Source organism: Chiloscyllium plagiosum, unplaced genomic scaffold (genome assembly GCF_037043375.1).
Source record: "Chiloscyllium plagiosum isolate Xiang-an unplaced genomic scaffold, Cpla_swu_hap1 HiC_scaffold_34, whole genome shotgun sequence".
NCBI classification, from domain to species: domain Eukaryota; kingdom Metazoa; phylum Chordata; class Chondrichthyes; order Orectolobiformes; family Hemiscylliidae; genus Chiloscyllium; species Chiloscyllium plagiosum.
The window spans coordinates 37632123-37650453 of NW_028270172.1; the positions used below are offsets into that span (position 1 = coordinate 37632123).

Below are 18331 nucleotides of genomic sequence, written 5' to 3' on the forward strand. Positions count from 1 at the left end.
AAGGTCATCTTTCATTCATTTATATTCCAACAAGTACAGGCTCAATCTACTCAACCTGCCCTCATAAGACAGTTCCTCCATACCTGGTATCAGCCTAGTGAACCTTCTCTGGACTGCCTCTATATCTCTCCTTACATATGAGGCACAAAATGATACACATTATTCTGGATGTGTTCAGACTTGTTTAGTTTCAGCAAAATCTCTCTAGTTTCATACTCCATTCCCTTTGAAATAAAGGCCAACACCATTTGTCTTCCATATTACCCATTGAACTTTAATGTGAGCATTTTGCGATTAATGAACAATGACTCCCAAATCCCTTTGGTTCTGTAACTTTCTGCAGTTTTTCTCCATTTAAATAATATTCGGCTCCTCTATTCTTTCTACCAAAGGGCATAATCTCACAATGCTCCACATTATATTATGATATGCTTTGAAACTTTAAAAGTTTTCTGGTTTTGAAGAGCTCAAATCAAGAAGCATGCTGAAAAGGTGTAAGGTATTCCCACCTGTGGACAATGGCAAGAACATCTGTGTTGTCATGGGAAGACTGTTTGTCCCCAGCTGAAAGAAACTGTTATGAATGGCGTGTTTTATAGTTATAATTGTTGTTTAATTCCAATGCTGATTGGAGTTAGGAGTGTAGAGAATAGCTCTTGGATACTTGGATAAATGACCCATGAGTTTCACATTGCAATAGATATAGGTTATTAGGAGGAGAAACATTTATTAAAAGCTATTGTAGTATCTGGCTACTGGTATTCCTGAAACTTTCAATTACATATGATTCTGTGAGAATCTAGCAGAGACTGAGCAGAATGTAGAGATCCTGCATCTGAAACAGAGAAGGTTCCGATCCTATTGTTCACCATGCAGAATGTGTGTGCAAATTCATGTTTATATTGGTGATACCACATTAGTAAAGATTCAATGTAGGCTGGAAGATCCACCTAGCTTGTGCCAGAGAGAAAGAATTTCCATGTAACTCTCAATGTAAATGTTAGGTGCAGGATTAGACTTTACCAAGCTAGAAAGTGAAAAAACAACTGGCTATGAAGGGCAGCCTTCTGGATAAATGCCGTGTCTATTTAAGGGATAAAGTAAAGTACAACTGTAATGGGAGATCTTTGAATATGCTAAAGGCTAAATGGGGGAGTTTCCATTCTAAAATCTAGAATATATATTGCTGAAAAAGATGTCTGGTCAATGTTGCATTTATTTTATTTTTTACAGCAAAAGTCTTAATACTTGAAATCTTGTTCTGTGATCTTTTCAGCCAGTCCCTAGCATTGGATGTCCAATATGTTTTTTAAAGTTACTGGACTCTAGGGGACTGCAATACCATCAATGGCATTTCACACAATGACTCAATGCTTTTTGGAGCTGACTACATTTCCACATAACTGCATTTTACAAAACATCTTACCAGAAAAGAGTTGATGCAGTCAATAAAAATGCAATCCTTCCATGTGGTATGTAAAAATTAATAAGAATTTTTTTGCTTTTCTTCCATTTCATTTCTCTCCCCCACAATACCTTCCCGAACTGGTTGGACCTTCAACAAAGAAAACAAGAATTTTCATTTATACACTGCCACCCATGATGATAGAACATCCCAAAGTCGCTTTCTAACCAAAGTAATACTTCTGCAGTAAAACCAATGATGTAATGTTGGAAAAGTGACAGCTAATTTGTAATCAGCAAAGTGCCACAAACAATGAGTATTGAAATATGGCAGCATTTGTCAAGAGAGACACAGAGTCAAAGTTTTGAATCCAGTATGACTCATCTTCAGTCAAACTTGACATGTTCACTGTTTCTCAAAAAAGTAAGATATACTTTGATTTTCTTTGCTGGCCCTGCATTTTGGATGACAATTTTATAGGAAGGTTCTAAATTTACCCATCCCATGATCTGCTTGAATCATTATTCCAGGATGAGAGGAGAATAGAATTTTAGAATAAGCAGTGAATACATCTCCAGGTATAATACTTGTTCTAGAAGTAACAATGGCTAGGTAATTATGAGTGAGTGCATTTAATCCACACCTACTCGTATCAAATCCAACACTGCAACCAAAATGCTCACAATTTCCATTATTCATTGTTATTTCTAGAATCAACTTTCAAAATAATATCACTAACATGGGAGATTGGATTTGTGTGTGATGGTGAGGCAAAGTGACTTGAAGGATCTATTATGATCGTTCAGATTATTTCATTTGCTCTCGCATTCTTTTGCCCACCAGAAGGGTCAATAGTGGCAGCAAAATCATAAACTGTACAGCCAAAAAGCTATGCAGATTGAAAACGTAACTAAAACTATATAATAATTGAAACTATTATCCTGTGTTTGAAAAAGAATGAATAGATGCAGCATGTTTGAAGAATCAACATCTCACTGGTGAATAGCGATTTAGGTTCATGGATTAATGAGATTATGTCACCAATTTCAGAATTTTTATAGAATTCAATCTAATCGCATTTAGTGTGTAATCTAGTCAAATGCAAAATACAACACAATACAGCAAAGAAACAGGCCAAGACTGCACTGATTCCTGACTCTTATTTTGACCCCCGATTGATTGCCCATATATAGTTTCTGTCTCTTGTTCACCTCCCATTCATGTGTCTATCAAGATACACCTTAAATGTTGCTAATGTTCCTGCTTCCACCACTTCCACTGGCATTCCAGGCTCAAATATCTTGAGATAATGCTATCCTAATATATTATTAATCTATCAGCTCTTCTGGAATCTCTAGATTACCACCTAAACTGCAAGCAAATTGGTAACATGTCAACAAGGTTGAAGAAGTAAACGTGCGGCTCAAAGAATGGTGTTGGAAAACAGTACTGGGGAGGGAGAGAACTGTTCCGATGGCATGGGCTCTACCTGACTCATGCTGGGACCACAGTCTTGGCACATCACAAAACTAGTGAGTGTGAGTGTATGTGGGGGAGTTCAGTTGCATGGAAAGCTGAAGGGGGAGGGATTTAGCAGAGATACCAGAATATGTAACAGGATGGAGAGTATGGAAAGGATCAAGAATCCAACTTCAGGCACAGCAGATAAGCAGACAGTTATTGGGAGGGGGGCAGTGGAGGGGAGTGAGCTGGCAACGCAAGACTGAGGAAGTTGTACTTAAATGCACACAGTGTATGAAATAAGGTAAGTGAGCTTGAAGTGCAAATTGAATTCGGTGGTTATGATGTTGTGGATATCAAAGAAATCTGGCTACATGGGATCAGAACTAGGAACTAGATATCCAAGGATACATATCCTATCCAAAGAACGGATGATGGGCAGGTGAGCAGGGTTGCCTTGTTAGAAAGAAAAGGCATAGAATCTGTGTGGTCAAGTTGAGGATCCACAAAGGAAAAATGACCCTGATAGAAATGGTGTACAGGCCTCTGAGGCAGTTGTCAGGCTGTGGAGAAGAGCATAAATAAGAAGATTAAAAAGACATGTAAGAAAGGTACTATTACAATAATCCTGGGAGATTTCAATATGCAGTTGCACTGGGAAAATCATATTGGAAGTGGATCTCAAGGAAAGGAATTTGTGGAATGTCTGTGAGATGGTTTTTATTTGGAGCAGCTTGTGATACAGCCGACCAGGGAACAGACAATTCTGGATTTGGAGATGTGTAATGTGGCGGACTTGATTACAGAGCTTAGATTAAGGGACCCGTACGGGGCAATGACCATAATATGATAGAACTCGCCCTGCAGTTTGAGAGGGAGAAGCTGGAATCAGATGCAACGATATTACAATTGAATAAAGCTAACTCCAAAGACATGAGGAAGGAACTGGCCAGAGTTGATTGGAAGGTAAGCCGAGCAGGGAAGATGGTGCAGCAGCAATGGCAAGAGTTTCTGGGGATAATTTGGGAGGCACAGCAGAAATTCATCCCAAGAGGGGACGATGAGACAACCATGGCTGAGAAGGGAAGTAGGGAAAACATAAAAGCAAAAGAAAAACATACAGTGTGGTGAAGATTAGTGGGAAGCCAGAGGATGATGAACCCTTTAAAAATTTGCAGAGGAAAAAAGCAATAAGGGAAGAGAAAATGAAATATGAGAGTAAACTAGATAGTAAAGTAAAGGAAGATTGCAAGAGCTTTCTTTTAGATATTTAAAGGTATGATAGGCAAAAGTGAACAATGGACCACAGGAAAATGAGGCTGGAGAAGTAGTAATGGGGAAAAAGGAATGGCAGATGAACCGACCAGGTATTTGGATTGGTTTTCTCAGTGGAAGATCTGAGCAGCATGCCAGAACCTGAAGAGGGTCAAGGCAGAGGTAGGTGTAGTGGCCATCTCAAAAGAGAAGGTGCTCTGGAAGCTGAAAGGTCTGAAGGTGGATAACTCACCCAGACCAGATGGACTGCACTGCAAAGTTCTGAAGGAGATAGTTGAGCAGATTGTGGAGCCATTGGTGGTGATCTTTTAACAATCACTGGATTTAGGGAGAGTCCCTGAGGACAAGAAAATGGCTAATATAACATCCCTCTTTAAGAAGGCAGGGAGGCTGAAGCCAGGAAACTGTAGGCCAGTTAGCCTGGCCTCGGTCATTGGCAAGATTTTAGAGTCCAATATTAAGGATGAGATTGCGGAGTACTTGGAATAGTAAAGTAGGGTTGAGTCAGCATGGTTTTGTTAAGGGGAAGTCATGCCTGACAAATCTGTTAGAATTCTTTTACAAAATAACAAGAAATTTTTAAAAAGGAGCACGAGTGGATATGATCTATTTGGATTTCCAGAAGACGTTTGACAAGGTGTCACACAGGAGAATGCTCAATAAGGTAAGACCCCATGTTGTTAGGAGCAAAGAACTGGGTATGGATAGAGGAATCTTCGAGGAGAAAGTGCGGGCTGCAGATGCTGGAGATCAGAGCTGAAAATGTGTTGCTGGAAAAGCGCAGCAGGTCAGGCAGCATCCAAGGAACAGGAGAATCGACGTTTCGGGCATAAGCCCTTCTTCAGGATAGAGGATAGAGGAATGGCTGACTGACAGAAGACAGAGTAGGGATAAACTTTTTTTTCAGAAATGGCAACTAGTGGAGTCCCACAGAGGTCACTGTTGGGACCACAACTATTCACACTATACGTTAACGATTTGGATGAAGGAACTGAGGGGATTGTTGCTAAGTTTGCAGATGATAAAAAGGCAGGTGGAAGGACAGGTGGCATTGAGGAGGCGGAAAGGCTGCAGAAGGAGAGGATAGAGTCATACAGCACAGAAACAGACTCTTTGGTGCAACCAGTCCACACCAAACACAATTCCAAGCTAAACCAGTCCCAACTGCCTGCTCCTGGCCCATATGCCTCCGAACCTTTCCTATTCATGTAACTATCCAACTGTCTTTTAAACATTGTAATTGTACCCGTGTCTACCACTTCCTCAGGAAGTTCATTCCACACAATGACCACCTTTGTATAAAAAAAATTGCCTCTTATGTCTTTTTTAAATCTCTCCTCTCACCTTAAAATTATGCCCTCTCGTCTTGAAATTTCCCATTTAGGGAAAAGACAACTACCATTAACTCTATCTATACCTCGCATTATTTTATAAACTTCTATCAAGTCACCTCTTAACTTCGATACTGCAGCGAAAAAAGTGCCAGCCTATCCAACCTTTCTTTATAACTCAAACCTTCCATACCTGGCAACGTCCTGGTAAATCTCTTCTGAACGCTCTCCAGTTTGGAGAGTGGCAAAGAAGTGCCAAATGGAGTACAATGTTGGAAAGTGAGTACTAATGCATTTTGGTTGGAAGAAGAGAGACATAGACTATTTCTAAATGATAACGGCTTCGAAAATCTGAAGCACAAAGAGATTTGTGAGTCCCAGTCCAGGAGTATCTTAACATTGACATGCAAGTTCAACTGGCAGTTAAGAAAGTTAATGCTATGTTAACATTCATTTCAAGAGGGCTAGAATGCATAAGTAGAGGTGTACTGCTACGACTGTATAAGGTTCTGGTCAGACTGCATTTGGAATATTGTGACCGGGTTTGGGCCCCTCATTTAAGGATGTGCTGGCACTGGAGGGGGTGGACAAGAATAATCTCGGGGATGAAGGGTTTATCACATGGGAGCAGTTGAGGTTTCTGGGTCTGTACCCAATGGAGTGTGGAAGGATAAGGGTGGATGTGATCGCAACTTACAGAATACTGAGAAGCCTGGATAGAGTGGATGTGAAGATGATGTTTCCACTGGTGGTAGAGATGAGGACCCAACAGCACAGCCTCAGCCTGAAGGGATGGCCCTTTAGAACTGAGATGAGGAGGAATTTCTTCAGTCAAAAAGCGGTTAATCTGTGCAGCTCAATGTTATGGAGGCCAGATCATTGAGTGTCTTTAAGACAGAGATCGAAGGTTCTTGATTGGTTAAGGAAGCAGGCAGAAGAATGAGGTCGAGAAAATATCAGCTAAGATCAAATGGCAGAGTAGACTTGATAGGGTGAATGGCCTAATTCAGCTCCCATATCCTATGGTCTTATAGGCTTTAACCCAGTTCACTCTCAAGGCCTAAATTAATGTCAAGGCTATTGAAAAGTAACTCCATTAATTCCTTTGCCCCCTCTCTCTATAGTTTATGCAGTTATGAGAAGAATATGAATTACTGCCTTTTAATTAAATATACGATTGAAAATATTTTGCTGTGCTTTTCTGAAGGCGAAAAGTTAACATTGTAAATCATACTCTAAGAGGATGCCAATGCTGGCTCAAATCCTAGAGGGCTGTAACTCCTTCCTAAGTCATAACAACTGCCTCTACCACTTAAACTGTGGAGCCATGGTAAGTAGTTTGTACTGAGATGCTGGCAGTTAAAGACAAGTTACCAATGCCTCAGAAGCCCAGTGTTTAGTTAATTATGGTCAGCACAGGTTACCAGATGAAATTACAATCCCTAGTTCAGGGAAAAAGCAGATCACCACAGTGCTGGTCATGAACACAACCTGGATTACAGATACATTAAACTGAATGGTTTTGTTCGAAAATTTAAGTTAGATGTAGCAATGCATTAAATTTACCAACCTAACTGCTAATGAGACAAGTTACTGCCCCCAATTGTATTGTTTAATATCTCATACCTGATTATACTGAAACAGTTTTGTTCATCCAGGATCTTATTTTGCTGCTGTTAAATCTGTAACACAAAAAGACATGAACCTGTTCGATCCCAGCAGTTAAATTCTTAACAAGTATTGTCAGATGAATCCTCATCACTCATCATGTCATGTGAGATATTTGGTAGATTTGCTGTCACTATTCTTTTTTTTTGAGAAGGGAACTGTAGAGTCTGTTTGGATTTGTGTGATAGAGAAAAATCAGTTTAATCTAATGACATTAAACAAGATGTAGATTATTGTATGACAGCAACTATGTACAAGTTACACTAATGTGATAAACATTTTAACAGAGACTGTGACAAAGACCCAGACAGTACATCTTCCTCCTTCAAGATCCTAAGTTGTTCTCTCAATAAGCCTTTATTACATTATCATAGCGAATAGTGCTTAAGGTACTCTAATGCATCAAGGTTTTAAGACCCTTCCAGAAGAACAAGCTTATCTAAGAATCTTCACTCCTTTATTTTGGTAAAATAAATGCATATGCCTTTAGTCTACTGGCATCTAAATTACTAGTTGACAAGTGAAGTCCCATTTCTTTTCTACTTTGCTTATGGAATTAAGATGCAGTCCCACAGGTATTGTGACTATCCTACACAGGATACTTCAAGGAGAATCCAATACTGTTCTTGACCAACTTAAACACATGCTGACTTTCCAGCAGATAGCGAAGGACCTCAAACATGAATGAAGCTGATTTCTTGGTCAAAATCAGCTAACTCAGCATCAACAAGAATTACATTTGGAACTCTCTAAAATTTGTATAGTTGGTTATGTGAACACTGACATGTAATAGCTCATTGAAAATAAGTTATCATGTAGCACCACTCCAAGCAATCCAAGCTAAGAAAATGTTCTCCATTGGCAAGTTAGGCTCTGAAAGTGGCTAAGATTATCTTGTCAGACATCTGTGCTATGTATCACTAACATTCAATCTGGATGAATCCTTTATGCTAAACCATCTGTAAACCTAATGAAACATCTATAGTCAAATTCATATTCCTTGGTACCCTTGACAACATAGCACAACACAAATTTCTTTCTATTAACCCTTGGAGGTCTTTAAATCATTGCACAGTAATAGTATGACAACTTTCTTACAACTTGTCATTATTCACACCATCATTCTTACACAACAATAAGAACTAGGTACCGATGAGGTCATCTTATCTTGATTACAAATCAAACACTTCCTGACATCTGAAGACAGCCTGAACAAAGCTCTCAAACTGTTCACAATGGAACAGGATTTTCTGTCCTTATTCATAGATATGAAAAAAAACACTTGTTGACTCATAAGCAGCATGAAAAAGAAAGGTTGAAAGAATTCTGTCTGATGACAAGTGCCCACAAACTTGAATTGGCAAAAACTGAAAGAGGATTGCACAATCTATTGCCGTCCCACCCATTTGCACAAACAGAGCTCTTAGGTCCGCAGACAAATCCAGCAAGTGAAAAAGTAGAATGCTTTGTACATGCATAACCAGCTATTCACTCATGCTAGCAAAGTACATTCAACGGAATGAATGTAATTGCCCAAATTTCCACCAAGCATTATGATTCCTTCTCATAATGATAAAACATTCTCACTGAACAAACACTTGGTACATTTTCTCAGCACTGAAATCCATGAATATGGCCTTCATGGTAGAAGGCAGACTTTCAATGCCACTTCCCTCCACCAACCAACCCAACAAATGTGACTTAAGGCATTGTGGCAATGATCCAAACCTAATCAAATGCATTGAGGCTGAAACAGTATGTAATTAATTCTTGGCTTAATGTCAACATTGGAACATCACATCATCATTAAAGTTCACATAAGCACAAGCAGTAAGGCTCCAAGTATTAATTTGAAATTAAGTCATGAGGGCATAACCAAAGTAAGTAAACCAAAGTAACCAAACCCCTTCCTCGACCTTTCTATTTCTATCTCAGGCGACCAAATCAACACGGACATCTACTACAAACCGACCGACTCCCACAGCTACCTGGACTACACCTCCTCCCATCCTGCCCCCTGTAAAAACGCCATCCCATTCTCCCAATTCCTTCGACTCCGCCGCATCTGCTCCCAGGAGGACCAGTTCCAAAAACGCACATCCCAGATGGCCTCCTTCTTCAAGGACCGCAATTTCCCCCCCGACGTGGTCGACGATGCCCTCCACCGCATCTCTTCCACTTCCCAATCCTCCGCCCTTGAACCCCGCCCCTCCAACCGCCACCAGGACAGAACCCCACTGGTCCTCACCTACCACCCCACTAACCTCCATGTACAGCGCATCATCCGCCGTCATTTCCGCCACCTCCAAACGGACCCCACCACCAAGGATATATTTCCCTCCCCTCCCCTATCAGCATTCCGTAAAGACCACTCCCTCCGTGACTCCCTCGACAGATCCACACCCCCCACCAACCCAACCTCCACTCCCGGCACCTTCCCCTGCAACCGCAGGAGGTGCAAGACTTGCGCCCACACCTCCCCCCTCACCTCCCTCCAAGGCCCCAAAGGAAACTTCCATATCCGCCACAGATTCACCTGTACCTCCACACATATCATCTATTGCATCCTCTGCACCCGATGTGGCCTCCTCTATATTGGGGAGACAGGCCGCCTATTTGCGGAGCGTTTCAGAGAACACCTCTGGGACACCCGGACCAACCAACCCAACCACCCTGTAGCTCAACATTTCAATTCCCCCTCCCACTCCACCAAGGATATGCAGGTCTTTGGACTCCTCCATCGTCAGACCACAGCGAAACGACGGTTGGAGGAAGAACGCCTCATCTTCCGGCTAGGAACCCTCCAACCACAAGGGATGAACTCGGATTTCACCAGTTTCCTCATTTCCCCTCCCCCCAGCCTGTCTCAGTCAAATCCATCAAATTCAGCACCGCCTTCCTAACCTACAATCTTCTTCCCGATCTCTCCGCCCCCACCCCAGTCTGACCTATCACCCTCACCTTGACCTTTTTCCACCTATCACATTTCCGACGCCCCTCCCCCAAGTCCCTCCTCCCTATCTTTTATCTTAGCCTGCTGGACCAACTTTCCTCATTCCTGAAGAAGGGCTAATGCCCGAAACGTCGATTCTCCTGTTCCCTAGATGCTGCCTGACCTGCTGCGCTTTTCCAGCAACACATTTCCATCTCTGATCTCCAGCATCTGCAGACCTCACTTTCTCCATAACCAAAGTAACTAAGCAGTCCAAACTAGGGTCTTTTCTTTATTTGAACCCAACTCCAACTCAAACATCTCACCTCAGAAGATACAATAAATTCTCATGCTAGTTATCTGCCAACCAGTAAAACGTGTATGTGAGAGATCATCCCGAAATGAACTCTACCATCTATAACTTTATCAACAATGTGGGGTGTGGCTTCCCGTAATAGTCTGATCAATAAAGACATCAGTACTACTAAACCTGATGTAGTCACAGATGCTAGGTTTACTTCCTGTGCTGTTAGCCAAGCTCAGGCAGCATAATACATAGATGGCGACAATGAAACTCAATATTTTTGGACTATGGGGTATAATAAATTAGTTACATGTTTCAATCTCATTGGAAAATTCCAAGTATAGATGCTGTATGTGGACATGATCCAGCCTGCAGTGGTTCTCTCCCTGTAAAAAACATCGAGCAATGGACTATGCTCCACTTCAGTGCAGCTCCAAGCACTCAAGAAACTTTACAGCGTACAGTACAAAATAGCACATGTGCTTGCCTCCTTATCCAGCACTTCCAACATTCACTCAACCACTCATTTTAATGGCGTCTAAGAGAGGTACTGCACCAACTCACCAAGGGTCCTTCGATTGCACCTTCCAACCCTGTAATCTAACTAGGACAAATACAGCAGATACATGGGAACACCACAACATGCAAGTTTGCCTCCAAACCTCACACCATCCTAACATGGAACTATATCACCATTCTTTCATTGTTGCTAGGAAAAGTCCTGGAACTCATTCCCTAACAGCATTGTGTGTGCACCTACATTACACGGACTGCAGCCATTCAAGGAGGTAGTCCACCACCACATTCTCAAGAGCAGTTAGGGATGGACAATAAATGCCAGACTAGCCAACAATGTGCACATCCCATTAATGATTTAAAAAAAACTGACTCAACGTTTGGTCTAACAAAAAGGAATTGCTACCTGATATTGCTTGAAAAGACTGTCCATGGAATCATATCCCAATTGGATCTGATAACATCAGGAAAGGAAATAACAGGTTCATGAATATGCCACAGATAAAAACAATGAACGTTTTAACAAGTAATAAACTAAGACAGAGATACATGCTGCCACTACAAACGTATAATAGGACATAGCTAAAGTCATTAACTTCATATCAGTGGGCATGCAATTTAGAATAAATTAATTAATTCTGAATATTTCCACCATTTTCTGCTTTTATTTCATATAAACAGCATCTGTAGTATTTTAATGTAAATTCACCTCAGCTAATCTTTCTTCTAGTTAAGATGGAGTTATAGTTGATTGCCACAAAGGTTTATCACAAAGTATCCATGTTGAAACTCTCCCAATCCATCCAGTTTTGCTGCAAGAATACCACAGTATTATTGATTTTTGGTATTGCAAATGTCCTTGTAGAATAAACATGACTGGCTGAACTTGGATTGGGAAGCAGTACACCTCTACTTACGTATTCTAGCTCTCTTAAAATGAATGTTTACATAGCATTAACTTACATTGCTGAGCAAGATTATATAACCTTTCCAGACGTCAATAAGGAACCCATTTCTATATTTTTCATACAACTTTAGAGTCCCTACAGTGTGAAAGCAAGCACTGCGGCCCTTCAAATCCACACCAATACTCTGAAAAACATCCCTCCTATCCTATCCCTGTAATAGGGATAGACACACCTCCTATCCTATCCCTGTAATCCTGTAATCCTCATGGCTAATCCACACAATCTGCACATTTTTAGACTAGGAGGAAACTGGAGCACCTGGAGGAAACCGCCACAGACACAGGGAGATGTGCAAACTCCACACAGACAGTCGCTCAAGGGTAGAATCAAATCTGAATCCCTGGCGCTGAGGTAGCAGTACTAACCATTGAGCCACTGTGCCGTTTTGTTAAAAGAAAGCTAATTATTCTTGCAAACTACCTGACAGCAGCCTGTTATGAGAGACTTGTGCTAATCTAGTCCTATTGAATTAGTAGAAAGCCTTTCTTTCAACTTTGTTCTTTAGTTCATCAACCTTGTTGCAGGCAAGTTCAAACAGGGCCATCACAGCAAAGCGCTGCAACTGGGAATTGATGTGGTAATTTACATTTCTTGACTTCTTCAACTTATCAGTCTAACATTGTTTTCCCTAAGGTATAAAAAAACTTTCTTTCACTTCGTAATTACAGCTGATTGCCTTGTATATCTGTCAAGCCTAGCGCTAGTCTCAAAGACACTCTTTTATTAGAAAGGGGACAATGCAGAAGGTTTCTCTTGTGGCTTTTCACAAAATACCTGGAGGGAGGTTGTGTACTGAGAGAGACAGCTTGAAAGCGTGTGGCTGGCGAATGACTAACATGTGAGACCAACAGATGGTGGAGTATGGTAAACTAATCCATTAAAGGATTACTTGCAGAATTCTTTTTTCCCTGCTAAAAACATTGCCAAGGTTGGAATTTTAAATTTTGTTCAGGTTTTCTCCTCACTATTTTGTAATTTCATTCAATTTTGTCATGCAAATCATTCTAACAGAGTTCCAAAAGAATTGTAGTGTTTTCCTATAATTGATGTGAGAGCAAAACAAGTTCCACTGCAGTATCAATTTCAATCCATCCATCCATGCAGCAATATCAGTTTAATTGCACATACAGTATAGTATTCAAAATCAACTAACCAATCACCTATTTTTCTCTCTTTCACTACAATTGGGTTAATCGAGAATGAGAAGTGTATGTAAATAGCATATGAGCCTTCAACAAAGGGTAAACAAACAACTCAGTGGCAACACCCATTTTCAAGGTTCTGGGTTCAAGTACCACTGCAAGCATTTGAACCCAAAGTCTAGGCCAGGGCTTTCTAAACTGGGGCAAACTTCCAGCTAAAATCTCGGAATCAAGAGCTTTGAGGGCAGTCATAGATCTCCAGCTGAGTTGGAAGAGCCATGTTCCTGCTTTAACAAGTTCTCACTCTCACGGATCCTGCCCCTCCCCCCCCCCCCCCCCCCCCCCGCCCGCTGCTCTCACAGTTCTCACTAACCAAGGGAGTCATGACAATTTTCAAGACTTGAAATAAGGTCACAATGGGATAATGCTTGGCTAACCCAACATTCCAGTGCACTGCAGGAGGTCTGTCATTTAGATGAGATAGCATAATGGAAAGAAGAGGTGAAGAATTTTCTCTAATATTTATACCGCAACCAGCATCAGTAAAACAAAAACAAATGATCTGGTCATCTTTTTTGTGGGGTCATGCTGTGTTTAAATTGAGTGCTGCTTTTAATAGATAAGTGACCAAAGTTCAACAATAATTTGTTATAAAATGTTTTTAAGATATGAAAGGTGCTGTGCAAATGCAATGACACCTGTTTTTCCCTGCAAAGAAGAAATGTTCGTCTTTGTCTGATAACACCGGGCAAGCTAAAAATAGATTTTCAACTCATCGTGATAGTCATCCATTTCAAAGCATAAAAAACGAACACCAAGTTGTAAGTATGACAAACACTGATTTGTTACTTTCTCTTTCCAGACTGCCACAGAGGATGGTTCAAAAAGATCCTAGCATTAAGGAAATCACCACAGGAAGTGACTACAAATTAAGTATTTTGATAATTATTTATGAATCCTTCCATAACCTCGTCCAGCACTCCATAGTTTCAAGAATTCCATATTTCAACTAATTTGTGTCTGTTATGCACCCTCACTTTTTTTATTCTGTTCACCATTTGCTGCTATGCCTCAAATTTCCTATGCTCTTAGTTCTGGAATTCCCTGTATAAACCTTTCTGTCTGGGTCTCCTCATGTAAGATGCTCGTTGACTCTTTGACTAGGCTTTTGCACACCTGTGCTTATATTTCCTCATGTGGCTCAGTGTCAAATTTTGCTTGATAATTAGACCAATACAGCAGTCAGTTTAATATGTTAAAGTTGCTATGTAATTGCAAGCTCTTGTTGCTCTTTTTCCATTGTGTGTGTATGCCCAAGAAATTGTATCTTGCTTTCATTACTCCCACCACTCTGCACATGCCATTTCACAGCAGCAAATAGTTGTGAGGAGAATCGGCCACTAGCAGTCTCACCACTGTGTGAATGAATCATGTTGGAAATATGCTTCAACATTATGTAATTTACACAGTTGAGATTCTCCCTTGTGTGACTGGATTTTGTTTCAAACAGTCACTGGATGACATCTGGAGGTTTACAGCTTCTTATTCCAACAGACAAGAGGTGACATGAAGTTTTCAAGTCCCTCAACTGTTTTTATTTGAAGCTTGAAAGCTTGAATGCTGTAAAACTAAAAGGTTCAGGAATGGTGGTAACACTGCAACTTCATCAGTGTTATTGCTTTATTGCCAACGGCCAGCATATTACATGTGACCTCTGACCTTTTAGGAAGGGAGCTCAGATTACACCAGATTACCTGCAGCAAACAGAAAGCTCCAACTCATATTTTAAAGTAGTAAGGGAATGGATGAAAATTTCAAACCTTTATGGAATACCTTCAACTCAAAAATAAGATGCTTTTTGTCAACATTTAATTGCACAATTTCCTTAAGAAAATCTCTTCAAATCAAGTTTGCATTTTTAAAGAAATCACGATATGCTCAGTAGATTTAAAGAACAAATGGACAGAGGCATATTGACAGTATGAAAGGCCTCAGGTTTCATGCACACCTGGTCAAAGCTGGGCTTGCAAGTAGGTCAAGTGGCGTAATCAGTGACCACCATGGAAACTTCCAATCCAAGAGGTGGCAAACCTGAGGACTAGAAACTATTGTAGATAGTGTGGTGGCATCCCAGACACCACCTTTCTTCCAGCCTCTATCTAAACTAAGTTCTAGGTACGAAAGCCCAGGCTCAAAATACCTGTTTCATTGCCACCTGAGGTCTCTAAGTAGTCAATTAATGATCATTTAAGGACCAATTACCCTACCTGTGTTGTAATTATTTCATCCCATAGGTGTGTCAAAAAGTCTGCCCATCTGAGTGGTAGATTGGTGTAGGCAGCCTATCAATTGAGTGGAGGGGACCTTCGACATGTACTAATTTGTGCACAAATGAAGGAATAAATATAGGGCAGAGGATGGCTACTAAGAGACAACTTCTCGTTCTTACTTCCAACTCCACTGATCCCCCATCCAATCCCAGAAAACTATCCCATCCTGAAAAAGTAGTTGCTTGACACCTTGGTCATCTAATGTTGGTTATCTTCCCTTCTGTAGCCTTCTTAAAAGCACTGACGAATGTGACAATTGACAGTCTCTGATCAGCCCGCAGCATTTACTGAGCAGAACGTTTGGAGCCCCTCCCCCAAGTTTTGTTTTCAAGAGTCAACTTGGGTGACTTGGCCAGCCTTTCAGCAAGTGACTGAGCCATCTAATGAAAATTGAAACTTTCACTCCTGAGCTAGAAACAGGAATGATAAGTCAGTGCTTTTGTTCATTTTCTTGATCACTATCCGTAACTTCTGCTGGATGAGGGCATATTAGCCTAGAGTGAGTCACAGAATCAGAAAATGGAATCAGAATTCCAGACATGACTGCAATGCCTGGTACTTGTGTGGCCTGCTCAAACATGAATAATGATTATTTGCATTATGATGGAGCAGACAACTGATGCCCATGTAAATGGACCAGAAACAGACATTCATACTTGGGTAGAAATTGGACCAGTGGCCCACTTTAAAATCAGTGCAACAGGGATCAATTCATGAGTCCTGAATCATGAGTATCAGAAAGAAAAACTGCTAGGAAAAGTCAGTGGGTCTGGCAGGATCTGTGGAGACAAAGCAGGGTTAACATTTCGGGTCCAGTGACCCTTCTACAGAACTGCCAGAAACCTGCCCTGAATTTGGGTTGGCTATTTTTCAGATGTAGGGGAACAACTACCTGAAATAGGTATCAGTCCTTGAACATAATACTGACATGGCTACAGCCCACTTTAAAATTCTTCTGGTTCAGCAATGAACAGACCAGACACTGCACATGCTCTCCTCAGATTTGGCTTCAAAGAACAAGAAGGTAATTTTTGATTTTACACAAGTTTGATTTGGACTCAGAAAGAGCAAGGCAGCTGCTGCTGTCCACAACTACGCCCCCCCCCAATTTCCTGCCACCTCACATTTCCTGCATTCACCTGTGGGTTTCTGCTGGCAAGACACAGAGCCAAAAGTTGATCATAGGCAATAGCACAAGGGCTCAACCAGTTTTTGAAATGAGGCCTGAGGATGAATTTCAGGTGAGTTTTGTGCCTTCTGATCAGGATCTATGCACCACTTGTTATGTGCTAAAAATGGAACAGAACTAATTTCTATCCAATGGTTTAAGGAGAAGATAGAAGAAAATAAGGCTCACAGTTATTTCATATTTGTGTTTATAACATATGATTGTGCACAGCAAGCAATTCTTGTGATGTAACACAGGAAATTCAGAATACTATTTGGGTTAATGTACTACCATTTGTGGGAGTTGGTTTACTTCAATTGACTGGATAGTTGGCTTATAAAGTAATGTGATGCCAACAGCATAGGTTCAGTCCCCACACTGTCTGAGATTACCATGAAGGACTCTCCCCAATCTTTTTCCCCTCACTTGAGGTATGGTGGCCCTCAGGTTAAATCACCACTAGTTGTCTCTCCCTTTAATGAGAGAGCAACTCTATGGCCTAGTCAGACTATGGCAACATACTGATATTTGCATTTTCTTTGAAGTTTTTTCTTAATGATTTAGAATTGCATCCTCTCAAATCAGTTAATCTTAAATTGCACTGAGATAATGCAGGGCTAGTTGTGGTAAATCTGTCCCATATGGCACTTATAGCTCCTATAGGGTTAACTTCCATTGCATTTTCTTGGATCATTGAGACACTGCCTTTGTGAGATAGCTAGGTATACATGGAGTGCATGTTGTACATTTTACCTGTTTCTTAAGGTTTAATTACATTGGGAAAATCTCAGTCCATTGAAAAGCAGCAAACTCAAACGGGTCCAAGTGCAGAATGAGAAAGCAAAATTTATTGCAAATGTTGGAAATCCTGAAACATAAGCAAAAACACACAACAGATCATGTCAGCATCTGTAAAAAAAAAAAGACCCAGAAAAGTCAGCATTTCAAAACAGAAAACTTGTTTATTAATATCTTTAGAAAATGAGAAAGTAATATTGTAAAACAAAGAGAAAACCATACACGAATAAGAGTGGAATTATGTAACTTCAGTCCAATGATGTACAGAAGTCTTAACTCAGTAATGACTCAAAAGGACTGTAAATAATCAAGGATTTGGGAAGCCTCAGGAAAAAAAAAAGACTGCTGGAAAACAGGCAAATTTGGGAATAGTGTATGAAAGTAAAACCAGCTTGAAAAAGAGGATGGAATCATTGATCAGCAAATTGGGTGTAAGGTGTTTTGGAAAAGAAAGTATTAAATATTGGGCTCAAGTTTAGCTAAGTTTGAGTTGTGCAAATTCTTTGCAAGTTTTTTTGCTGCAAGACCTAGCACATTCTCTCATTATGTCTCACTAAACTCGCCACTTTAATTATCTATCACACCCCCGTGGCATCGCTCACATCCGGTTTCTGCCTCTAACACCTACCATTCACAGAATGACATGCCACTCAGCAGATATCTGCCAAAAGACCAGCATTTAATGCACCTACACCATTTTTGAAAACCTGTGATGCACCCAAACAAACACTGACAGTCGGAACTGCTGTGTACAGTTCCTGACATTTCCCCAGAATAGTGACATTGGCACCTTGCAATGTGAGGAGGGTCTTAGAGGTTCTACTGGGTGGGGTGGTAGAACTTACTACTCCCTCAGGACTAGAAGTAGAGATCACGACACCAGACAATGTTACTCTGGTCTGAGATTGCCACCTTGGTTAGAACAAACTCAGCTGTCTGGAAGAATGCACAGCACTGTAGAAAGCAGTTCAATGACCTTCTCCATTCCCTCAGGCTAAGTGCCACCAATTCCTCTCTGATACCTCACACTATC

General features: G+C 40.8%; 1 long non-coding RNA gene across 22 annotated transcripts in view; it reads left to right on the forward strand.

Annotated features, from left to right (window-relative positions):
- The window catches only part of LOC122564379 (uncharacterized), a 231353-nt gene that overhangs the window by 179967 nt on the left and 33055 nt on the right, over positions 1-18331 (forward strand). For 16 of the 22 annotated variants that reach the window (XR_015752853.1, XR_015752849.1, XR_015752868.1 and 13 more), the window contains one exon: positions 13865-13935. The exons of 3 other annotated variants lie outside the window; for them this stretch is intronic. This is a non-coding gene — a long non-coding RNA (uncharacterized LOC122564379). The remainder of the gene's footprint in view (positions 1-13864; positions 13936-18331) is intronic. 3 more of the 22 variants (XR_015752848.1, XR_015752855.1, XR_015752871.1) reach the window with 1 other exon arrangement.